This window comes from Anabrus simplex, chromosome 1, assembly GCF_040414725.1.
Source record: "Anabrus simplex isolate iqAnaSimp1 chromosome 1, ASM4041472v1, whole genome shotgun sequence".
Lineage (NCBI taxonomy): Eukaryota > Metazoa > Arthropoda > Insecta > Orthoptera > Tettigoniidae > Anabrus > Anabrus simplex.
Window position 1 is genome coordinate 1430004283 of NC_090265.1, and position 25573 is coordinate 1430029855.

Genomic DNA, 25573 nt, shown 5'->3' on the forward strand with positions numbered 1-25573 from the left:
TAAGTCACCTCTTTAGTATGGGATTAGCCCTTGTATTAACGGCCTAGCGCCAAGTAGGTCTTAATCAAAGTGTATTAGGAGTGCAAGTTCGCCTCCTCTCAAATTGTTTTAGAGGTCATTTAATTAACCTTCTTGTCATTTAATAGACCTCAGTAGGTTGGGTATTTTACCCCTGTGTATATGTCCTTTGAGGACAGCTTAAAGGTGGAGTTTGGTGTGGCCTGGGAGAGGCTTAAAATTGAGAGCGAGTGGCTCTTTTGAAAATGGTATATTGTATGCCTCGAGGAGGCTTTTCAGTGTAATGTGGAGCAAGGGCTCCTAGGTATGAATGGGGTTTTCTGCCCCTCTGTTAAAATTGTGTTCGGGGTAAAACTGAGCTGATTGCCCAAGAATTATGTTTCTGACTTTTGAAGCCCCAAATGGGGTACCTATGTAAATGTATTTTTCAATTGTGTTTCGGCTACTAAGTACCTGTTCTATTTGTTGTTACCTAATTTTGAAAAGAAAATATAACCTTGTTAAATTTTACGTTAACTTTGATTCCGTAGTTTGAGACCCATTCACGCCCGCACCTTCTTACACCTCTACCTACCATCAAAACGCGGTAACAATTATTATTATTATTATTATTATTATTAATAATAATAATAATAATAATTATTATTATAATAAACAATTAGTTTTACGTCGCCCCGACGCAGATGGGTCTCATGGCGCCGATGGAATAGGAAAGGGCTAGGAGTGGGAAGGAAGCGGCCTTTGCCTTAATTAAGGAACAGGCCCAGCATTTCCTGGCGTGGAAATGGAAAATCACGGTAAACCATCTCCAGTACAGTTCCATTCTCTCTCGGGTAGCCTGTCTTCTTACCGCAGACCACTCGCTGTCCTGCTGTTCTTCTTCACGAAAGCCCTTGGAGTTATTGATCTACTGTCGGTACTTGGTTCTGGTAATAATGTCTTCGCATTTTGGTCCCATTTTTCAGATGATTCCTGACCTCCCTGAACCACTTACCACACTTGTTAGGTCTACTAGCGAGTATGGTAAAACTTTTCTTAGTCAGCCGCTAATCATCAATTCTAAATAGGTGGCCATGGAACTTGAGTCGTCGCTTCTTGATGGATTCCATCTGTTGTTCGGTTTTCTGATAATTATAGTTCATCTTGTCCTCGCAACCTGTATTGTCCAGCCAGGAGCTTTGGGCATATTATCTTTCAAGGGCTCTTCCACCTCAATCTTCTCAGCTTTTCTCAGACCAACTTTTCAAGGAATCCTAACTCGGAGGCTTTCACTTCCATAGAGACTTTCGGTTCTAACTACCGTTTTGTAATGTCTGAGTGCTTGCAATGAAATTGCCCTTTTCTTGTACAGGTCGTGTGTACTGCGAAACGCTATGATATATTTCTTTTTTTTTTTTTTTTGCTACTTGCTTTACGTCACACCCACACAGATAGGTCTTATGGCGACGTGGGGACAGGATAGGGCTAGGAGTGGGAAGGAAGCGGCCGTGGCCTTAATTAAGGTACAATTTGAAAATGGTGTGAAAATGGGAAACCACGGAAAACCATTTTCAGGGCTGCCGACAGTGGGGTTCGAACCTACTATCTCCCGAATATTGGGTACTGGCCGCACTTAAGCGACTGCAGCTATCGAGCTCGGTGCTATGATAATCATGATCATGATCATGTTAATAATGGTGTGTGGCCTCCGGGGAGGCCTGGTGCAGGTCTTTGGTTTGACTCCCGTAGGCGACCTGCGGGTCGTGAAATAATAATAATAATAATAATAATAATAATAATAATAATAATAATAATGAAGACGGCACAGGCATCCAGTCCCCGTGCCAGGAGAATTAATTAACCAATTATGCTTAAAATTCCAGACCCTGCCGGGAATCGAACCCGCGACCCCGGTGACCAAAGGCCAGCACGCTAACCATTTAGCCATGTAGCCGGAAGATGATGATGATGATGATTTTTATTATTATTATTATTATTATTATTATTATTATTATTAGTTCCGTTTGGGCCTGCTATGGACCACGTGGTTCTTATCTCTAGCAGCTTGCTTCTTTGACCAGTACTCCTTCATTCTTGCACTGTGAATGTCATCATTATTATTATTATTATTATTATTATTATTATTATTATTATTATTATTATTATTATTATTATTATTATTATTATTATTATTATTATTATTATTTCACGATGAAGTCGTTTTGAAGCCAGTAGCGCTACTCAAGCGACCTCTCGCAACCTGGAGCGACTAGGTAGCCTACTGGAGAGAGTATACATTGGGTTTATTACTATATGTGTACATGCTGAGTCTTCAGCGCAAGGACTCACTGCAACAGCTCCACCATCGTCTGCCATTGAAAGGCTAAGTCGCTGAATAGTGGAAGCCGGAAGCTGCTACACAAATTAGTTCACTAAGCAACTGAACGCATACACACCAACGCACCCTAAAAGTGACAACCTTGCACCATTCATCAGAGGGACTGGCTACATGGGGAATTACACTAGTCGCTATCATTTTGTCCAAGTCAGAGATGAGATCAGCACAGAGGCTGACACAGAGCGCTGAAACTAACAGGTTAAACTTTAATCTCACCAATGTTGGTAGCAATGTACATAGTTCAAAGAAAATGAAGCATCTTGTCCTATCTTGGCGTTCACGTTCGGCTATCTCGATGGTCTTCACTTTTGACATGAACAAAGGTTTTATATTCTACATTATGTCCGCCTTCTTGTAGAGTGTACCGGATTGGATCATTTATGAATCTCCTAACAAAGGGCAAAGAAAACGGCAAATGTTGAGGCTGTACGTTAATTAAGGGCACGACCACTACCTTCCCAGTCAGCGCTTTCCGATCCTTGCAGCCGCAGATAACCTCCGATATGTTAGTGGGAAGTTAAACCACTAAACTAAAAAAATCTACCTATTTCTCCTTTTATTTATTTTTTCTATTTAGTAGACCAATGACCTGACCTAGATCTCAGGCCGTTTAAACAACAAGATCATCATCATCTTTCAATAAATTACTTACTTTCCTTTTTGTTTCTTACATTCGTACATTTATTCACTGCCTTCCCCTTTAATCACTTTTTAAGTAATACTGTCCATCACATCTTCAGCAATTCACAAGAGTCCTTTTCCTTGAAGTCATCTCATGTGTCGTCGAACAAGTCGTAACTGATATTTTGTTCCTACACAAGCAATACAATTCCCATTGAATGATGCGCGTAAAAATGTCTCCTTTCAGGTCATACATGCCACTGAGGTAGTGAAAGGTAAAGTTTTCTTTTAAGTTAACCTGGGCACATATTTGGGTCGTGTGGTTAGTTATATGCTCGGCCACTTTGTCCCCATGAATCAACCTGGTAGGCCTAAGCATTTCTGCGGCATACTGAGTTAATTTCATGACCACGTACATCTCTAGAAGTGATGCTCGAGTTTCATAATTTCTCGACTTCCTGACGCGTAATCGAACCCACGCCATTACGGTTGAACTAAGCTCACGTTTACCCCTTCCCCTAATTCTCTTACTGAGACATTTATTTGTATATACACCCACAAGAAAACTCGATAAAATTACACTCTTTGTTCTGTATTCTCGTGAGATGTGAAAATGTACGAATCTTGCTTTTCGTGCTTGTAGTCTACGAACGCGAAGAATTGGGGGCTAAGACTGCCCCAGGCTCCTGCAGAGCGGTCGATGCGTTTTAATGCCGACTATGTAAAGCAGCTTATTGATTTCTTTCAATCCAAACCATTTTATATACATTTCCTTTTTCCTTTGACTAGTCGGGCGTAGCTGCAGCACGTGAAAGGGGCGAGGGGCTAGAAGGCAGGGCGCGGAATGTACTCCACATCCCTATATCCTACTCTCCTCATTGTGAGCTAAACGAGTATCAAATCAAATGTAGTTCTCGACAGTTTCGTTTCACCATTCCATGCATATTTTCATTACGGACTGTTTTGCCTATTTGTGATCATTCCATACGTCTCCATAATTCTCAGTTTATTGCAGCCTCTTCAGCTTCTGTGCCTCCTACCTCGAGATAATTAAAATCTGTGTCTAACCACAATATTCAAATCTCTCTCTACTTCTTCAGCTTTGTTATTCGTTTAATTTCGCCTCAATTACATCAGATTTTAAGAAACACTGGCGTGTCGGAATTTTTCCCGGAGAAGTCTTTTGTCCGAAGCCAACGACACTTAAACACTCTCAAATGCAACCGAGCAGCCGAGATCGAACTCACTGTCTTAAATTAGAATAGAATAGAATAGAATAGAATAGAATAGAATAGAATAAACAAAATTATTTTACTCTCGTTAAACAATGTTCGACTACAACAGATAAAGTCGATAACATTTTTATAATAAAAAACGCTATTTGTTCGGGGTGTCGACCTAGAAAGATCTTTTGCCCTTACTTGCACCATATGTTATGAACCTGTGTGTATTTGGATATTACGAAAGTCTAAAGTGTTGAATGTGAGGAAAGGAACGTTAAGGACGACACAAACACCCAGTCCCCAGGCCAGGGATATTAATCATTTACAATTAAAAACCACTGACCCGGCCGGGAATCGAACTCGGGGCCGCTGGGTGACAAGCGGACGCGTTGCGCCCTACACACGGGGCCGGACAAGTCGATAACATAGTAAAATAATCGTAGATTTATTCTTCTTCTTCTTCTTACAGTTCTAATATCGTCTTCTCACGACCATCACGGATTAATTTATAAATTTTGAGTTTCCCGTAACAGCGTAGCCGTATCGTGGATGTTGAACCACTGATCACCGGGCGAGTTGGCCGTGCGGTTAGGAGCGCGCAGCTGGGAGCGGGAGATAGTGGGTTCGAACCCCACTGTCGGCAGCCCTGAGGATGGTTTTCCGTGGTTTCCCATTTTCACACCAGGCAAATGCTTGGGCTGTACCTTAATTAAGGCCACAGCCGTTTCCTTTGCATTTCTAGGCCTTTCCTGTCCCGTCGTCGCCATAAGACCTATCTGTGTCGGTACGACGTAAAACGAATAGCAAACAAAGAAAGAACTATTGTTCAGGCTAGATTTCTCTGTCCCCGTATACGTTTCGCTTTTGTCGTGCCCTCTGTGATTACTTGTGCCAGCCTTGTCATTTCGAAAAATGTGACCACAATAATAATAATAATAATAATAATGTTATTTGTTTTTACGTCCCACTAACTACTTTCTTGAGGTCTTCGGAGACGCCGAGGTGCCGGAATTTAGTCCCGCGGGAGTTCTTTTTCGTGCCAGTAAATCTACCGACACGGGGCTCTCGTATTTGAGCACCTTCAAATACCACCGGACTGAGCCAGGATCGAACCTGCCAAGTTGGGGTTAGATGGCCAGCGCCTTAACCGTCTGAGCCACTCAGCCCGGCGTGACCACAATAAGCCGATTCCCTGCGTTTTGTGAGGGTTAATACTTGACACGGTTACCCGGCGCGACAGAGTAGGTCTACCTACTCGCTGGTGACATGGTCTACCCAGCATTTTCCTGGTGTCTGTGAAACTATGAAAAAACATCGTTAGAGCTGCCGACGGTGAAATTCGAACGCACCATCTCCCGAATGCAAGCTCACAGCTATGCAACCAACTCGCTCGGTCCGAGGACATATATCGGCTCGCCTGCTGGAGGTCTTCCTACTCGACGTACATGAGCGACCTGCGTGTCTGGATGTGGGATGATGATGATTATTATTATTATTATAATGAGGTACGGTGAGGGCGAGGCCCGGTGTCAGCACATATCCTGCTCTTGTCAAATAATACCAAGGGGTCTAATCAAGGTTTGACGTCTCCATCCGACAGACCAAACGCCATCGCCTCACTCCATATGAACACTGTGGAGAGGTTTGGAATTGAATCCAGGATTTCTGGCACGCAGTCTAGTGATTAGAAATTGTATATCATCATCTCTCCTATTCTCCGGCCATGATTATAATGGCGAAATGTCGTCCACCAACTGGACTCGAACCAGCGAACCACGGTGTCAGACTACATAGATTTGATGCCTTAACGATCATGGCCGTCAGGCGGACTTATTCTGGGTGATTCCTAGAAAATAGTAGTGTTAAGAAAATATTGCAATCGTTAGGCTGCAAAGACTTGGGAGTAAAGACTGGGAGTAAAGAGAAGAGCTGCTAGACTAAGCGGCACGTTCCGAGCTGTTAGTGGTGACAATGCATGGAATAACATGTATTTAATTTTTAATGCTATTTGTTTGGGGCGTCGACCTGTGGAGAGAGTGCTGAATGTGAGGAAAAGAACGTTAAGGACGACACAAACAACCAGTCCTCAGGCCAGGGATATTAATCATTAAAAATAAAAACTTCTGATTCGGCCGGGAATCGAACCCGCAACCCCAGGTTGACATGCGAACGCCTTGCCCCCTACACCGCGGGGCCGGACTGGAATAACATTAGTAGACGAATAAGCTTGAATGAAAGTAGTAGGATCATAATGTGGAGATAACGTTTAAACTGAAAGGGGCAAAGTGGGGCAAATATTCGTTTAGTGGAAGAGGAAATAGTGATTGGTATAATTTACCAAAGGAGATGTTTGATAGATTCCCAACTTCTTCTTCCTCGTCTTCTTTATCTGTTTACCCTCCATGGTTGATTTTTCTCTCGGACTCAGCGAGGGATCCCACCTCTACCTCCTGAAGGGCAGTGTCCTGGAGCTCCCAACTACTGTAAGAAAAAATTAGGTAAACAATAGATAGGAAACCTGCCATCTGGGCGACTGCTCTAGGGATCCCACCTCTACCTCCTCAAGGGCAGTGTCCTAGAGCTTCCAACTACTGTAAGAAAAAAATTAGGTAAACAATAGATAGGAAACCTGCCACCTGGGCGACTGCCCTAGGGATCCCACCTCTACCTCCTCAAGGGCAGTGTCCTAGAGCTTCCAACTACTGTAAGAAAAAATTAGGTAAACAATAGATAGGAAACCTGCCACATGGGCGACTGCCCTAAATGCATCAGTGGTGATTGATTGATTGATTGATTGATTGATTGATTGATTGATTGATTGATTGATTGATTGATTGATTGATTGATTGAACTTAAAAAATGAATCAGTCAAAAACCCATGAGAGTAATGTTCAAGAAGATGTTTCGTACAAGATGCATAATAAAATTTACAGCGTTCGGCCAGGAAGCAAGATTTATACAGAGTGGTCGGAAACAATGTGAACCGAGTATGTGAGGGTTAGACGGTAAAACACGCTGATAAATAATTTGAAAAAATAATTCGATAACTCGCGCCATTGTCATTCTATGAGCTACTGAAGTCAACCAATTGGGAACATGCATCATTTTCAAAAATATTTTTTTTGAAAAGTACACCAATGAAATAGTACGTAAACGTATTACATTGTGGTATGTTGCCTTGTTTTCTACCATTAAAAAAATATTTAATAGTGCCTTTCCGCAAGGCGAGTGAAACGGCCTCTGACGTAAGCGGCGCGCTGTGACGTCACGATCCCGTATCGCATGGAGCTCTACCAGCCGTTGTGCATCAGCCGTTGCTAAAGCCGATTGTTTATTATTCATGATCGCGAATAACTTCAGAATGACAGAAGAAAGGTTCAAAACAGCACAATCAGACAATCTATCATGTGTAGATGTCATCATTCTTGAAAAATAGTGACTTTTGTGGCCGCAGAATTTCGCGGATAAAAAGCAAGTTTGTAAGTGGCATCTTTTATATACGTGCAATGTACTGTAACCCATAGTATTAGGATAACAACTGAACCTGGATAGATATCACATCACTTTCAACATTTCCTTCTAGACTGATTCCCCTATTAAAGAATAACATTACATTTTCGGGCTTTCAGCATTAGTAAAGTAAGAAATCGGATTTCAGCACTAACATAAACATATAGGTAGCATTATAGTACTAGTCCGCTTCTGTGGTGTAGTGGTTAATGTGTGCCATTCCCGGAGGCCCGGTTTCGATTCCCGGCTCTGTCATGAAAGTTGAAAACAAATAGTACGAGGGCTGGAACGGGGTCTACTCAGCCTCGGGAGGTCAACTGAGTAGAAGGGTTTCGAATCCCACCTCAGCCATCCTCGAAGTGGTTTTTCGTATTTTCCTACTTCTCCTCCAGGCACCTAAGGCCACGGCCGTTTCCTTCCCTCTTCCTTGTCTATCCCTTCCGATCCTCCCATCCTCCAACAAGGCCCCTGTTGAGCATAACAGGTGAGGCCTCCTGGGCGAGGTAATGGCCCTCCTCACCAGCTGCATCACCATACTCAAAGTCTCACGTTCCAGGACACTGCCCTTGAAGTGGTAGAGGTGAAATCCCTCGCTGAGTCCGAGAGAAAACCAACCCTGAAGGATAAACTGATTAAGAAAGAAAGAAAGAAGGAAAGAAAGAAAGATCATAGTACTATAGGGCTATAATCTATCATTCCCAAAAAAATATATATTTATGGTTGGGACAACTGGCCTACTCACTTCCGGGGCCCATGAAAGAGAATTAAATATCTTTGTGGAGGGAAAAAGTTAAACATGATAAAGGTAAATATGACTTCATCTAGTTTTCACAAGTCGGGCTGAGTGGTTCAGACTGTTGAGGTGCTGGCCTTCTGACCCCAACTTGGCAGGTTCGATCCTGGTTCAGTCCGGTGGTAGTTGAAGGTGCTCAAATACGTCAGCCTCGTGTCGGTAGATTTACTGGCACGTAAAATAACTCCTGCAGGACTAAATTCCTGCACATCGGCGTCTCCGAAAATCGTAGAAGTAGCTAGCGGGGCGTGAAGCCAATAACATTAATTACATTTGGCTTTTAACAAGCTGAGCATATCAGGAAAGAAAAGTGTCCTGGTGACATTTTAGTCGTTCAATACAGGAATGTCTTTGGGTGCTGTGACTTTAATTTTTTTTTCTGTTTGCTTTACGTCACACTGTCACATAATGGCGACGATGGGACAGGAAAGGCCTAGGAATGGGAACAAAGCGGCCGTGGCCTTAGGTACAGCCTCAACATTTGCCTGGTGTGAAAATGGGAAACCACGGAAAACCATCTTCAGGGCTGCCGGCAGTGGGGTTCAAAACCCACTATCTCCCGGATGCGAGCTCACAGCTGCGCGCTCCTAACCGCACGGCCAACTCGCGCGGTATTTTTACCCTTCGGTTTATTGACTTGGCTTGTATAACTTAAAACTTAGGCTAAGTTGGATTATATTTTAAACACCTACATCACTATTTTCACCTGTGTGCAATTATGTTATTTATTTCATTAATATTATGATAATTATTATAATTGAGCATTGCTAACTTATAAGACTCCAACAGACAAGCATTGGTTTTGTGTAGAGTTATACATACATTTGTTAAATTCACGTCGTTTCCTTTCATGATGTACACGCCTATTCTTTGCTACATTATAGGGTATTTAGATATAGCCTAAATTTCTTTACCAATTAAGCTCTTCAATAAAGACATACATAACTGTCCCATGCCAAGATATATTGGTAGAATTAGAGCTGTCAAAATGGTTCATAACCCCTTTGATTTATTATCTTGACATGGATCACCCAAAACATAGGTTAGGTTTGGAGAATACTTTAATAATCAGCATTATTTAATGCACCGTTTATTACTTTCATATTCCAAGATGTAATTGAAGCATTTAAATAAAGCATCATACATTAAAATTTAAAGTTTTACCACTAGAACAGCTGACATGGAAAAGTGATTTGAAAATTCAAACAAATTCATCTTACGTTAAAATTTTCAAAAAAATAAACTGTTGACTTTTCCGATATATCACCAGCATTTCTCCAGCTCGCCAAAATCCATTTCTCCCTAGTTTTAGCGTCTTTGGAACGTTTATAAACAATTTGTTTGGGATGGTATGCGATGTGCTATTGCACATCGGAACTCTACACCATTTATAAGTTTTCTGCCTCACTGTCTGCACAGGATTCATTTTAAGTCTAAAATATACCACTCAGATTATTATCCAATGTATAGACCTCGAATTTAACCATACTAGACACCAACGTAAAGTAGAAATACGCGAAGTGTATCCTGCTTCTCACAGCACACTGCGTGTTATTTCGTCTGCTAATTCAGTCAACCTGTACGATGACGTCAGGCCAATGAGATCGCGTACTTGCGTGACGTGACATTTTCGTAGATTTTTATCATGTTTGGAGTTATTATTTGTACATTCTGATCACATTTTTGAATTCTGCATGCAATTTTGTATCAGATTAGCATATTTTTAATTAAAACCCCGGATCATGCATGTTCCCTATTAGATAGCATCGCGGGCGAATTCATATGAGCTTTGCGATGCGGTGCTGCTGAATCTGCACGTGACTGGAAACTGGCTTGAGATCACCAATCGAAGAAACAAAATCGTTACCGCGGTAAGAATTTGAACACGGCCCACCGTCTCTCAGAGCCCATTTGAATTCGCCCGCGAAGCGATCTGATTGGCTAAATGCAGAAACTGATAAAATGATTACGGCGACAGATATGGAATTATTTTCTTCAAATTATTTATTAGTACGACCAAATATCTGTCCGCCTCTGTGATGTAGTGGTTAGCGTGATTAGCTGCCACCCCCGGAGGCCCGGGTTCGATTCCCGGCCCTGTCACGAAATTTGAACAATGGTACGAGGGCTGGAACGGGGTCCACTCAGTCTCGGGAGGTCAACTGAGTAGAGGTGGGTTCGATTCCCACCTCAGCCATCCTGGAAGTGGTTTTCCGTGGTTTCCCACTTCTCCTCCAGGCGAATGCGGGGATGGTACCTAACTTAAGGCCACGGCCGCTTCCTTCCCTCTTCCTTGCCTATCCCTTCCAATCTTCCCATCCCTCCACAAGGCCCCTGTTCAGCATAGCAGGTGAGGCCGCCTGGGCGAGGTACTGGTCATTCTCCCCAGTTGTATCCCCGACCAAGTGTCTGAAACTCCAGGACACTCCCTTGAGGCGGTACAGGTGGGATCCCTCGCTGAGTCCGAGGGAGAAGCCGAACCTGGAGGGTAAACAGATGATGATGATGATGATGATGATGATGATGATGATGATGATGATGATGACGACCAAATCTCTAACGACCGGGCGAGTTGTGAGCTTGCATCCGGGAGATAGTAGGTTCGAATCCCACTATCGGCAGCCCTGAAGATGGTTTTCCGTGGTTTCCCATTTTTCACACCAGGCAAATGCCTATCTGTGTCGGTGCGACGTAAAGCCCCTAGCAAAAAAAAAAAATCTCTAACGCCCGTATACCAGGTTCACCCTGTATATTGTGCTTCGTTGTTACGAGTAGTGTACTACAATCCAGCGCTCCATTTCAACGTTTGGTTTCTGACAAAATCATATTGCATTGAATGAAACTGACAACGGGAGTCCCTATATTTTTCTGTTTTGTTTTATATGCCACATATCATTTTAGAGAAAACCCTCCAAAGTATAATAAAACTTATTTTTATAAAACTAGTTGTCATTAATTTTTATTTAGATTTGTACTGTAAAATTAAAAAAAAAACATCACACATATAAAGTCACACCGGTTATTATTTCTTAATAGATGCAATATTTTTGCATCTCTAGGCAAGGGTCAGAACAGAATGTAGCTTCTACTGAAGTCTCAGTCTCATTTATGCAAGCATAATTGGCGGTCATACAAATTTTAGTGAAAAATGGAAAAATATGTATAGGTACTATAAGGCAGAAACAGGTTCTAAGGACGTTCCAGGAATCATTAATGAACAAAGGGATTGTGTATACGAGGATCTTCAAACGGCAGAAGTATTTAGTCAGCAGTATGTAAAGATGGTTGGTTACAAGGAAAATGTCCAGATAGAGGAGGTGACTAATGCTAAAGAAGTATTAAAATTTACTTATGGGAACAATGACATTTCCAATAAGATACAAAATTTGAAAACTAATAAAACAACTGGAATTGATAATGTTTCAGGGGATATACGAAAATACAATCAGTTGGGATATAGTACCATATCTGAAGTACTTATTTGATTATTGCTTGCATGAAGGAGCTGTACCAAATGAATGGAGAGTTGCTATAGTAGCCCCTGTGTATAAAGGAGAGGGTGACAGACATAAAGCTGAAAATTACAGGCCAGTCAGTTTGACATGCATTGTATGTAAGCTTTGGGAAAGCATTCTTTCTGATTATATTAGACATGTTTGCGAAATTAATAACTGGTTTGATTAGAAGGCAGTTTGGGTTTAGGAAAGATTATTCCACTGAAGCTCAACTTGTAGGATTCCAGCAAGATATAGCAGATATCCTGGATTCAGAGGGTTAAATGGACTGTATCGCGATTGACCTATTTAATGCATTTGATAGGGTAGATCATGGGTAACTACTGACCAAAATGAGTGCAATTGGACTTTATAAGAAGTGACTGATTGGGTGGCTATGTTTCTAGAAAATAGAACTCAGAGAATTATAGTAGGCGAAGCTTTACCTGTCCCTGTAATAATTAAGAGGGGAATTCCTCAAGGCAGTATTGTTGGACCTTTATGTTTTCATATATATCAATGATATGTGTAAAGAAGTGAAATCACAGATAAGGGTTTTTCCAGGATGATAAATAAGTCAAAAGATGGCGTGCAACTGCAAAATGACCTCGATAATGTTGTGAGATGGACAGTAGGCAATGGTATGATGATAAACGGGGTTAAAAGTCAAGTTGTGAGTTTCACAAATAGGGAAAGTCCTCTCAGTTTTAATTACTGCGTTGATGGGGTGAAGGTTCCTTTTGGGGATCATTGTAAGTAGCTATGTGTTATTAAAAGGAAAGATCTTCATTGGGGTGATCACATAAATATGATTGTTAATATAGGGTACAGTTCTCTGCACATGGTTATGAGGGTGGTTAGGGGTTGTGTTAAGGATGTAAAGGAGGGGGCATATAAGTCTCTGGTAAGACACCAACTAGAGTATGGTTCCAGTGTATGGGACCCTCACCACGATTACTTGATTCAAGAACTGGAAGAAATCCAAAGAAAAGCAGTTCGATTTATTTTGTGCGATTTCGGACAAAAGAGTAGCGTTAGAAAAATGTTGCAAAGTTTGGGCTGGGAAGACTTGGGAGAAAGGAGACGAGCTGCTCGATTAAGTGGTATGTTCCGAGCTGTCAGTGGAGCGATGGCGTTGAATGACATCATTTATCAATTAGTTAGAGTGGTGGCTTTAAAAGTAGGAAAGATCACAATGTGAAGATAAAGTGGGTATTCAAGAGGACAAATTGGGGAAAATTTTCGTTTATAGGAAGAGGAGTCAGGGATTTGAATAACTTACCAAGGGAGAAGTTAAATAAATCTCCAGTTTCTTTGCAATCATTCAAGAAGAGGCTAGTAAAACAACGGATAGGGAATCTGGCGTCTGGGCGACTGTCCTAAATGCAGATCAGTAGTGATGATTGATTGAATCTGCTGAGGTATGTGTGGTGCTAAGTAATGACATTCAGAGCATGACTAGTGAGCATGGATGTTGTCACAGGTGTTATTCATAGGGCCGGAAGTGCTGCAGTAGCATTTTCTGGCTCAATGAGGAAAGCCATGGGAAGCTACTTCATTCCTCTTCAAGTCTTGCACGCCTCATTATGGAGCCACTTTCGGTGCCTGCGGTTTCTTAAGAGCATAACACTCAGTTGTGTTATTTGAGATTCCAACCAGTCTCCAGGTTGAAGACTTGACGGCCATACATAAAGTAAATAATAATAATAATAATAATAATAATAATAATAATAATAATAATAATAATAATAATAATAATAATAATAATAATAATAATAATGCTATTTTATTTACGTCCCACTAACTACTTTAACGGTTTTTGGAGACGCTGACGTGCCGGAATTCAGTCCCGCAGGAGTTCTTCTACGTGCTAGTAAATCTACCGAAACGAGGCTGACGTATATGAGCACCTTCGAATACCACCGGACTGAGCTAGGATCGAACCTTGCAAGTCGGAGTCAGAAGACCAGCGCCTCAATCGTCTGAGCCATTCAGCCCGGCCATATTGTGTACCCGACGCTGATGCACACAATGGTCATATAAACCATATTTTATCTAGTTACTATTATTATTCTGATCGTTTGTCCTCTATTGTTACTTTTATCTCTAGGAACCGTAGTCTATTAGTTATTCGCTACGAACCGCTTCAATAGATACGTCAATTAGTTTGCCAGGAATTATGACTGCTTTAGCACTCTCGACCAGTTATGACGGTCTCGCCAGAAGATGATGTGTGGAATGCCAAAGGAGTGGCATGGCTAGAATTCCTCTTCAGACACCCGTTGACTTTTATAAGCAATAAATCAACATAAAATAATACATTCCAATCTGATGAATGGAGATTTTTGGCACGATGGTGTCGGTACAGTCTTCTCCATCTTACTGGAGCTTCAGCGATTCTTATAATCTCGTACAGCTAATACATTTGAGTAATGCTTCAGTGACTGTGGAGTGTTTACAGAGTACTTACATACTGAACTAATTATTCGTTTTATACATTAAATCTTTCACGTATTTATTTCTTCTTGGCCTAGCCAGGTATTACTGTAGTCGCCATGTATACAGGTACTCCAATTCCGTTTCCTAGTTCTGCCTAAAAGTATTTCTCAGTTTGTAGGTCTGAAATTGGTTTCCTTAATCTAGTCTGGCGCACATTTTTTATAAAATAATTTAGGTGTTTGGCATCAAAGATGGATGGCTGTTTTGTACGTTGCTCCGTTCTATGAGCCTGACTGTCTGGCTGACAATTAATGGCACATGTCGGGGAAGAGCACAGTAAAGTAGCGGAAAATCACTACTTTTGGCATCATAATTTGGACAGAAATATTCTAGGTAGACAAAGAAATATCAACTTCAGAGAATGAGGATTATAGATTGTTATTATCTGATTAGCTTATGGTTACTATTAATGGTTAATTTTTATGGCAGTTTTTTCTTAAGATGTTTCCATGACTGCAAGCTGTCGGAAGGGTAAATTTTGAAACTAATCATGTGACGTGAACGATATTTTTACAGCTACTATCCACATTACGTAGATACAAAGTAAACTACAGTACAACCACGCAATTTTGTAAAATATTTTTTTTGTCGGAAAAGTTCAAATATTGTTATTTAAATTTTCAAAAGTTTTGTCGAAAATGTGATTGCCCTTATTTTCATAAATAATGAGCTACATTCACAATTATAGTCTATTCTTATGATAATTGCACATTAAAACTGTGTGCAGAATTTCATTTTTCTGTCTAATAGTTACAGAGATAGTAAAAATAATATTCTAAATAGTACCATTTACAGCAAGCAATACAAAGCCAAAAATATAAGTCCAATATCTCAGTAACCAGTAATGATAGACCAACGAAATGTGGCACACTGCCTTAATGTGAAACTGTATTAATCGTGAACTACACTCATGAATGTAGCCCTTTATTTATGAAAAATAGGCCATAAAATATTGGACAAAATTTGATGAAATTTGAATAACAATGTTTAATATTTAAAATTTTCCTGCAATAAACTATTTTACCGAATATAGTTATTGTAGTCAACTTAGTAGCTACATGCTGTGGATTGTAGTTGTGAAAATATACTTCATGTTACATGAGTAGTTACCGACTTTACCCTTCCGACAGCTTCGAGTGAATTTGCAGCCTTAGAACAACATCGCAAGGAATAAACTGTGATAAAAAAATAACCATGAAGTATAAACAGAAACTAACAAGCTAATAACAATCTACAATGTTCATTCACTGCACATGATGATTTTTGTTCCCCTAAATTAAGTATATCTGCCCAGATTATGAAGGCAAGGAATAGTGATTTTCCACTACTTTACTGTGGTCTTCACAGATGTGTGTCCTTAAGTGTTCTTATATTATGCAGATGTGATCTGAAATTCGGTGTAATTCCTACATGAAGGGAATTTTTCTTTTCCTTTGATGTTTTGAGATTTCGGGTGGGTGCACATTCCTTTATGTACAGGGTATAGGATGAATGCCATCTAATAATCTATAGTTGTGATAACGGGGATCGGGACAAAAATGAAGATACCAACTAAAACGTTAATTCGGAATTTTCATCTGGTGTCAACTGTTGGAAACTAAAGTACAGTTTTGAACACCAACTTATCAGGTGGTAGGCTGCGCGGCCATCCTGCTTGGTCTCTGTTCCACCTGATGGTAGTCAACACTTATCGCGTGATGGCAGTCAATACTTATCACGTGATGGTAGTCTATCACGGGAGAAAAATAAATGAATAAAATAAATAAAGTAAATTTCCAATGATTCCGGAATTTCATTACGACGTGAATTCTGCTCACACAAATAACATTAAAAAATATATATACATTTCGACAGCTTAGATTCAAGACCGTACCTAAACTAATAATTTACATATTTAAAGTATGTTTGACATGTCACTCACCTAGAGATGTCCATCACATCCCGTAGTCGACGTTCGACCCCACCATGGTTGGGTCTTTACTCCATATTCGAAATTAATCCAAATGAGTTATCCAAGTCCACATGAGTTATCCAAGTATCCAAGTCCACATTTTTACACTTAATTACATTTGCATACACACACTCACAAAGGAACACTTATATTTATACTGACTCATGCCTATTTTTAATACATATACCAGGCGGTCCGCGAGCACCGAACTTTCTACTTACAAATGTCCGCAGGCAATAGTGAAGTATGGGATGCCTGATCACTTGTTTTCGAAGGAGTGCTACAACATACTGTATTTCGGATGTTGTGAAACAAATAGCAGTCATTTTGCCACACACGTTCCATAGCAGGGTACATTTGTAAATACGCCAAAGATGCAGAAAATTTAGTAACTAATTCATACACGTGTAGACATTCAACTCTATAAGAGAGTTGTTTGTAAGAAAAAACTAATACTATTCGGCGAAATACGTGGATATAAGGCAGACGACAGTTTGGAATGTCCTCTGTATGCGCCGTCTGCGTGCTGTGGCTGCAGATTCTCAATAGATTAAAGTGATGTCTCAGTATTCGTCATTGCTGAACACACTAGACATTGTCGATATACAGACAGTAACTATAGTGCTACTGTACCATGCACCAGCCTAGACCTATGTGGTCAAAAACGAGGTTTACTAATGCAAGGGGTTGCATTAGACGGGTAGAGTTGAGGAACATGCTGCGAGCGACTGTCCGGTTGTTATCTCTTCATATTCTGATGTAACCTGCCTGCTGGTAGTAGTTCCCCTGTGAAAATCAGTTAGTAGAAATCCCATTCATCATTTGTGCATTCGGGACATTTATAATTAGGAAGTACGGCGGTTGCGGGCCGCATGGTATTTTTACACAAGTCAACGTTTGTTGGACTATGCAACTACCAGCAACTGTTTGTTACGACCTCGGCACGGCAAATAGTGAAGATAAGAGCGGCGACCTAGCGCCCTACTCGAAGCTATCATAAATCTGTCACTGGCTTCCTGAGATAATGGCAGACTCTGTATTCCCTTCAAACTTGTCGTTTAGAATGTTATCCTTCTCCGTATCTCCTGGGCTAATACCTCTCTATCTCAGAACCGATGCATTCATGCCAAAGATTTTAAAATACTCCTCAACTTAGCCTCGATGTTTATCATACTTCGGCGTACTTCTTCCACATGGCCTGCCATCATCACAGTTCCTGAAGTATATTGGTTCAGAAATGTAGCTGCACAAACTCCAAATAATGTCTACTTGCCACTGGAAAAATCTTACTTTCAACATTACACTCAGAAGTATTTGTCAATAAATTGCAAAAAATTTCATCATTCCCTGACTATCTGAATTTACTGTATGCGCGCCAATTTTCACTCCTAAATATTTTCAGATGTTTTACACGCTTATATTTGCTTTTCCACTTCATTAAAATTAAGTAGGCCTCAATGCAAACCAACCGACCGACCGACCGGGCATTCGACAAAAAACACACAATGTGGCACAAAAACTGGTCACAGATCACCCAACGAATACGCCTTGTACTCATCACTGACTATCCGGCGAATAATATGCTGTTGAGTGGTGGAACTGTCCTTTATGACTTTTCCCCCTCGCTACTACTCTCTGGTCTTGCTGTATGAAGCTTGGGGATGCATCGCTGATAAGTTATATCCTTGCGCGGCTACTAAGTGGATAATTTAACTGGATCATTTTTATGCATACGCCAAATATTTCCTGCAAGTCTTGCAGTAACTGTGAAGAACGGTTCATAGCTGAATTTTCCTTCCTTTGATTTTGAGCTTAGTGTCGTTATGTTTTGGCCCTTAGCGGAGGAATTTCCTGTCAGAAGTATTACTACTCTGCTAGAAGACCCTGGACTACAGCGTGATAGTGATCCAACATTACGTGTACTTATTTATTGGACTTATAAGTAACGCAGCACTGCAGTAAAAAAAATCAGCCTATTTAGAATATTTAGACTGGACTACTAATATCCACTAACTATTGATGATTATGAAGAATAACTTTAAATTTTCCAGGTTAACGCCAATAACAATGAAAGTGCTGAATCCTCATTGGTGGCCTTTTGACGATACCATTATTTCAAGGGAGGTCTGGTTGTTTCTGCACTTCTCTTCTTGAATCGTCTCTCTGTCTAACTTACTACATATTACGAATTGCCTCGTTAACATCTGGTTGCGTCTAACTTAAGACGTGGCAATCGGGGAAACACATCCACTCTACTTACCTTTTTAAAGCAGCAAACAAACCAAGCTATTCCCTGCGAATGTTGAAATTGTTGTTTCCTGACGACAAACACCAAGTCTTTTCTATATATTGTAACTGTTGTAACCAAGGTTGAAGTTTACAGAACACAACTTTATTTGCTTCACTTTATGATATTTACACAAATAACTGAAATTTATTTTGAAGCAAAAAGGAATATTGAATCTTGAGAAAAGTCTGTCTTTATACAATATGTACAGGTTTGCAGTCTTTATATACACTTCTATCTTGAAAAGATAGTCTTTGTGAATTGACACTTTGATAGTCGAGAACTATCTGGCACACTAACATAAATGTTTATGAGAGTCTTTGTTTGTTGAAGTGCCTGAATTCCTAAAAAGCAAGTTCAATTGATTGAAGAAATTCCACCTAGCGAAACTAAGGGAGCTTGCATAACTTAGGGAATGAAAATGGCTTGTAAAAGAATTACGGAACATAGGCAGCGGAAACAGGTAAGGGAGCGGTGACCAGAGGTGAAACCTCGTACTGCCAGAAATTCAGTCCACCTGGTCGAAGCACATTTTCAAGAGGAGTAGCCTCCGTGCTCGACGTAGGGTGTATTCTGGAGCTGGACACCGGGGCAAGTGGGCAAGTGAGCAGGCCGGGAGCTCCTATTTATAGTACACTCGATGGTCAGGCACGCGCACTGAGGGCTGCGCGTCGAAGCTAGCAGAATGATACACAGGCGCGCGTGCAGCTGGCTGGCGGAGCGAGAAGGGAGCGCCGGACATACAACACCCTCCCCTCCTAAATACGCCGGTACGGCGTGAAACGGCGGCGGCGCTGGCGGCGACTGCGATGCTGGGGCGGAGCTGCTGATGTCTCTGTTGTATTGTCCGGAGCTGGAACTGGGCGGAGTGGCGCTGTCTCGTCCTGAAAGGAACCCATTGTTATTAAATGATCTAAAGCTCGTTCGGCAATAGATTTATCTGGTTTAGCAATAGCATCAATAGCTGGACAGGGGCGGTAGCGCAGACGTATCTGATCTTGATGGCGGCAGATACGTTTCTCCGTAGTCTGTATCTCGTAGAGACGATGACCCAAAGATCTGCAGATGACTCCAGGTATCCAGAGTGGGTTGGATTTGAATGTCCTGGTGTAGACCTTGTCGTTGAGGGAGAACTTCGTTGGTGAGGTCTTATGCTGGGCCGGAAGAGGCTGTAACAGAGAAAGTAAAGTTCTGTGAGGGCGTCCATGGAGCTTCTGTGCAGGAGTGACATTATCAGCGCCGGGTAGAGTTCTGTAGTTGTTTAAGAGTTGGAGCAAGGCTTGGTCTTTAGTTAAGCCTGAAGAGACAGCTTTCTTCATACTTCTTTTAAATGTCTGTACGAAGCGTTCAGCTTCACCATTAGATTGAGGGTGAAAAGGTGGTGCTAGGATATGACGAATGCCATTATGTGTACAAAAGTTCTGAAAAGCAGTAGCTGTAAATTGAGGTCCGTTGTCCGAAATGAGTACTTGCGGTAAACCTTCTGTAGTAAAGATTTTCTGGAGAGCACGAATGGTAGCTTCGGTTGTAGTAGTCGAATGCATATCCACGACATATGGAAAGTTTGACAGTGAATCGATGACTATTAACCACATGGAATTGAGGAAAGGACCTGCGAAATCGATGTGAACTCGTTCCCATGGAGTAGTAGCAGGAGGCCATGAAGCAAGATCAGAAGACGGGGCGTTCTGATTCGTTTGACATTGCTCACAATGACGTATTAGCTTTTCGATGGCGGCATCAATACCGGGCCAGTAGCAGTGCTGACGGGCGAGTTGCTTTGTTCTGGAGATACCCCAATGGCTTTGGTGTAATAATTCGAGAACTTTTTTCTGTAGGCTAAGTGGGATAACCACTCGGAAGATGGTGCCTGCTTCTAGTAGTACAACTCCGGCACGAGTCGTGAGACGATGCTGCATACGATGATAAGGTGTCAGGTGGGCAGGAAGTGTGCTCTGAAGAGGCCAACCGTTGCGGATGTAAGTACGTACAGTAGCAAGTGTACTGTCCTTATCCGTAGCTTTAGCTATGCAGGTAGCATCAATAGGAAAACTGGATACAGTATCTTCAAGTTCTATGTCCAACTGAAGACATTCAGATTCTTGAGAATCGAAGGCAGTATCAGGACCAACGGGTAAGCGGGAAAGGGCATCAGCATTACAATGCTGGGATGTGGCTCGATATACAATCTGATAGGAATAATCAGAAAGGAACATGGACCATCTTTGAAGCTTTCTGAGGGAATTCTCTGGGATCTTATTACCAGGATGGAATAAGTGTACGAGAGGCTTATGATCGGTAATGATCAGGAAATGGTTGCCATAAAGATATTCATTGAAACGGCGAATACCAAAGATGATGGCTAAAGCTTCTTTCTCTATCTGTGAGTATCGACGTTGATGGTCATTAAGTGTTTTCGAAGCGAAGGCGATGGGGCGTTCTTGTCCATGACGATCCTTCTGGGAGAGAACTGCACCGACACCATAGTCTGAAGCGTCAGTAGCTAGCGTGATGATCTTGTCGGGCTGAAAATGAGTGAGTTGTATAGCTTGAATTAAGGCGTTGTTGATTGTTTTCCATGCCTGTTGGCATTGCGGAGTCCACTGAAACTTAACACCTTTTTTACGTAGAGCGTTTAATGGAGCTGCCACTGTAGCGAAGCGTGGAATGAACTTATTATAATAGTTCGCTTTGCCTATGAAGGACTGAAGCTGCTTGAGGTTCTGAGGTGCTGGCATGTTTACTATCGCGGAGACATTCTGTATACTAGGACGAATTCCATTCTTATCAAGTATATGTCCGAGGTAGTGAACTTGAGGCTGAAAGAAGGTACATTTAGCGAGATTCGCTCGTAGGCCATTGTCTTTCAATTTCTGGAGAAGAAGGCGGAGATTGGTTAGATGTTCCTGATGATCTTTTCCAGTAACAATAATATCATCCAGGTAGTTAGCACAACCGGGAATTGAGGCGGTGAGTTGAGCCAAATAGCGCTGAAAAATAGCCGCTGAGGATGAAACACCGAATGGGAGCCGCTGGAGCTGAAGCAGTCCGAGAGGAGTGTTGAGTGTGAGAAATTTCTTAGATTCTTCGTCTAAAAGTAGCTGGAGATATGCTTCTTTAAGATCAACTCGAGAGAAGAATTGTCCACCAGAGAGACGACGGAATAAGTCTTCTGGACGTGGAATAGGAAAGATATCGGTTTCGAGTTGTGCGTTGACTGTAGATCGAAAATCGCCACAAAGTCGAACATTACCATCAGGTTTCTTGATTACCACGAGTGGAGTAGCCCATTGACTAGAAGTAACTGGTACTACAATTCCAGTTTGTATCCATCTTTCTAATTCTTTCGTGACCTGGTCTTGAAGTGCTAGGGGTACTGGACGTGCTTTGAGGAAGCGAGGCTTAGCTCCGGATTTCAGCTGTATGTGAGCTGTATAGTCTTTTGCTGTTCCGAGCTGAGAGTCGAAGACTTCAGGAAACTGCGCTAGGAGAGCGGTAACGTCAGAAGTAGGATGCAATGTAGATACGACGTTAATGTTGTCATGTATCTGGAAACCAAATAAGTTAAATAGATCCATGCCCATAATGTTTGATGCAGTGTAGTTGTTAACTACGAGAAGAGGAATGGCCTTCTGAATTCCTTTATAACTAGCCTGAAGCTTAATTTGACCTTTGATGTCAATTTTCTTCTTGTTAAATGTCACGAGCTGGATGTCAGCTGGAGAACATGAAGGTGAACCTAAGTCGTGGTAGGTAGTCAGGTTAATAATAGAGACAGGTGATCCAGTGTCTAATTGAAAATCGACAGATCGATCAGAGAATGAGAGAGGAATGATGATTTTGTGAGAATCCTTTGTGGGAAGAATAAGATTGATTTGATCAACTTCCATGTCTTGGCGGGGCTGTATATGCTTCCGGCGCGCTGCAGTAGTCTTAGCAGGGCGGGGCGAACTTTGACAGACAGTCTGAAGGTGTCCAAGTTTATTACATCGTTGACAAGTAGCTTTGAAAAAACGACAGTCACGACGTTCATGATGCTTGAAACAACCTCGGCAGGAAGGCAGGAGTTTCGAGGTGCTTTTATAATTGGGCTTCCGTGTAGCATTACGAGAGGGAACCTGGCGAGAATGCTTGGTGGAGAGCGCCTTATCCGTAAGGTTCACTGTAGCAGAGGACTTGCGGGCCTGAGGCGAGACTTGTGCAACTTCGTGTGGAGAAGCTATGGCTGCGGCAGTCTTGGTAGTAAGCTCATAAACCGTAGCAATACGCTGGACGTCTTCTAAAGAAGGGTTACTCTGCTTGACAGCGTCAAAACGTATTTTGTCTTCAGGAGTATGTAAAATTATCATGTCCCGAATGAGAGAATCAGTGTAGGATGAACCACAACCGTCCTTGGAGCAGATGAACTGGCAGGGTTTAGCTAGACCACGCAATTCAGTTATCCATTCAGTATGTGTCTGATGGGGTTGCTTTCTGCTCTGAAAAAATTTATAGCGAGCAGCCACTATGTGAGGAGCTTTGGCATAGTGTTCCGTGAGACGGGCCAAGAGCTGCGTGAAGGGTACCTCAGATAAGTGTTCTTCTGGACTTAATTTACGTAGTAATTCACACGTAGCATTGCCAACCGAACTAAGAAATAGTGCGCGGCGGCGTTGATCATCTGTGACAGAATGGCAGATGAAATGCTGTTGCAAGCGGGCTAAATAAACTGACCATTCTTCCTTAGCCGGATCAAAAGCAGAGAACGGAGGAATAGCTGATGGCTGTGTAGATACAGAAATAGCTTGAATAGCCTGAATTAATGCTGCCTGTTGTTGTTGCATAAACTGCTGTTGTTGCTGCTGTAAGGCTTGGAAGACCGTAGCGAGTTGTTCCGCAGTAGCCATTGCGAGATGCGTGCAAGAAAGAGTAAGGTAAGCTGTGTGTCAGAACTGGTTGGAGTGTCGTTGTTGTTTAGCACGTCGCCGTAGAGTTGACAACTGGGCCCGTTGAATTGTAGTGTTGGTTTCGTGTGTACCTCGTCGCTATAGAGTTGGCAACTGGGGCCGAAGAATTGTAGTTTGTTGCTGTTTTACCTCGTCGCCATAGAGTTGGCGACTGGGGCCGATGAATTGTAGTGTCGCTTTTTTACCTCGTCGCCATAGAGTTGTGTTGTAACCAAGGTTGAAGTTTACAGAACACAACTTTATTTGCTTCACTTTATGATATTTACACAAATAACTGAAATTTATTTTGAAGCAAAAAGGAATATTGAATCTTGAGAAAAGTCTGTCTTTATACAATATGTACAGGTTTGCAGTCTTTATATACACTTCTATCTTGAAAAGATAGTCTTTGTGAATTGACACTTTGATAGTCGAGAACTATCTGGCACACTAACATAAATGTTTATGAGAGTCTTTGTTTGTTGAAGTGCCTGAATTCCTAAAAAGCAAGTTCAATTGATTGAAGAAATTCCACCTAGCGAAACTAAGGGAGCTTGCATAACTTAGGGAATGAAAATGGCTTGTAAAAGAATTACGGAACATAGGCAGCGGAAACAGGTAAGGGAGCGGTGACCAGAGGTGAAACCTCGTACTGCCAGAAATTCAGTCCACCTGGTCGAAGCACATTTTCAAGAGGAGTAGCCTCCGTGCTCGACGTAGGGTGTATTCTGGAGCTGGACACCGGGGCAAGTGGGCAAGTGAGCAGGCCGGGAGCTCCTATTTATAGTACACTCGATGGTCAGGCACGCGCACTGAGGGCTGCGCGTCGAAGCTAGCAGAATGATACACAGGCGCGCGTGCAGCTGGCTGGCGGAGCGAGAAGGGAGCGCCGGACATACAACAGTAACAATTCAATACCATGCTACGAGACATGCCATGGTGTCCAGCAAATCATAATTGCCGTTTTCAGCGTCATTTTACTTCATGTATAGTTGTAACAAGCATTTATATGCCAAGTATGGAATACGAGCGGCGATGCGCTGCCTCGAGGGTGGAAGTCTGAATTGCGCATACCGAGAGAGAGAGAGCTCTCCAGTACAGAGTCTGTACTGCGAGACCTTGAAATTACGCTCTCTATCGTGCAAGCGAGAAGGAAGTAGCACGCCACACTCAAATACTGCCTATGTCAGGAGGCGGAGTTAACTTTACAGGGTTCTAACTTGAGAACTGGATATTCTCCCGAATTCCCTGCATTTTCGTGGATACCGACCCACAAATTTCGCTCGTAAAACAATAATAATGACAATTCGTTACAAATCTTAGAAATTTACAAGTAAGGACTCAATGAACTCAGCATAATTTACAGTATTTAACAATGCAAGAAGATGTATTACTTAACGAGCTTGCTATTAATGACGCACATTAGACAGATGTGCGTGATGGAAACCACCTCTCCCTGGGGCTTATTTTGACAGAAATATGGGAGTCTCCACCTACTACCACTTCGCACGCTGGAATCCAAGGGAAAGCTTGTGAGATTACCAGAGAACCAGCGATGTGATTTACATCAAAGTAGATCAGTGGAAAGATGAAGTCATGGTCTACAAAATGAATATTTATACGAACGACCCTGAGGATCATTATTAGCGGAGCGATTTGTCACGTGTGGGTGGAGATTACCCTCTCCATAGCGTACGACCCGCATTTTCTATATAAGGACACCAGGATAGAATCCAGTACCCAGTATTAATCTAGTATTACTCAGTCATTCGTTGTGATTCGGTGCTACTCAGTGTTACTCAGTGTTCTCGGTATTGTGTTAGACAGAGGTCTAGAGCGGTTTACACGTTATATCTATACGTTTATAGTCAACAT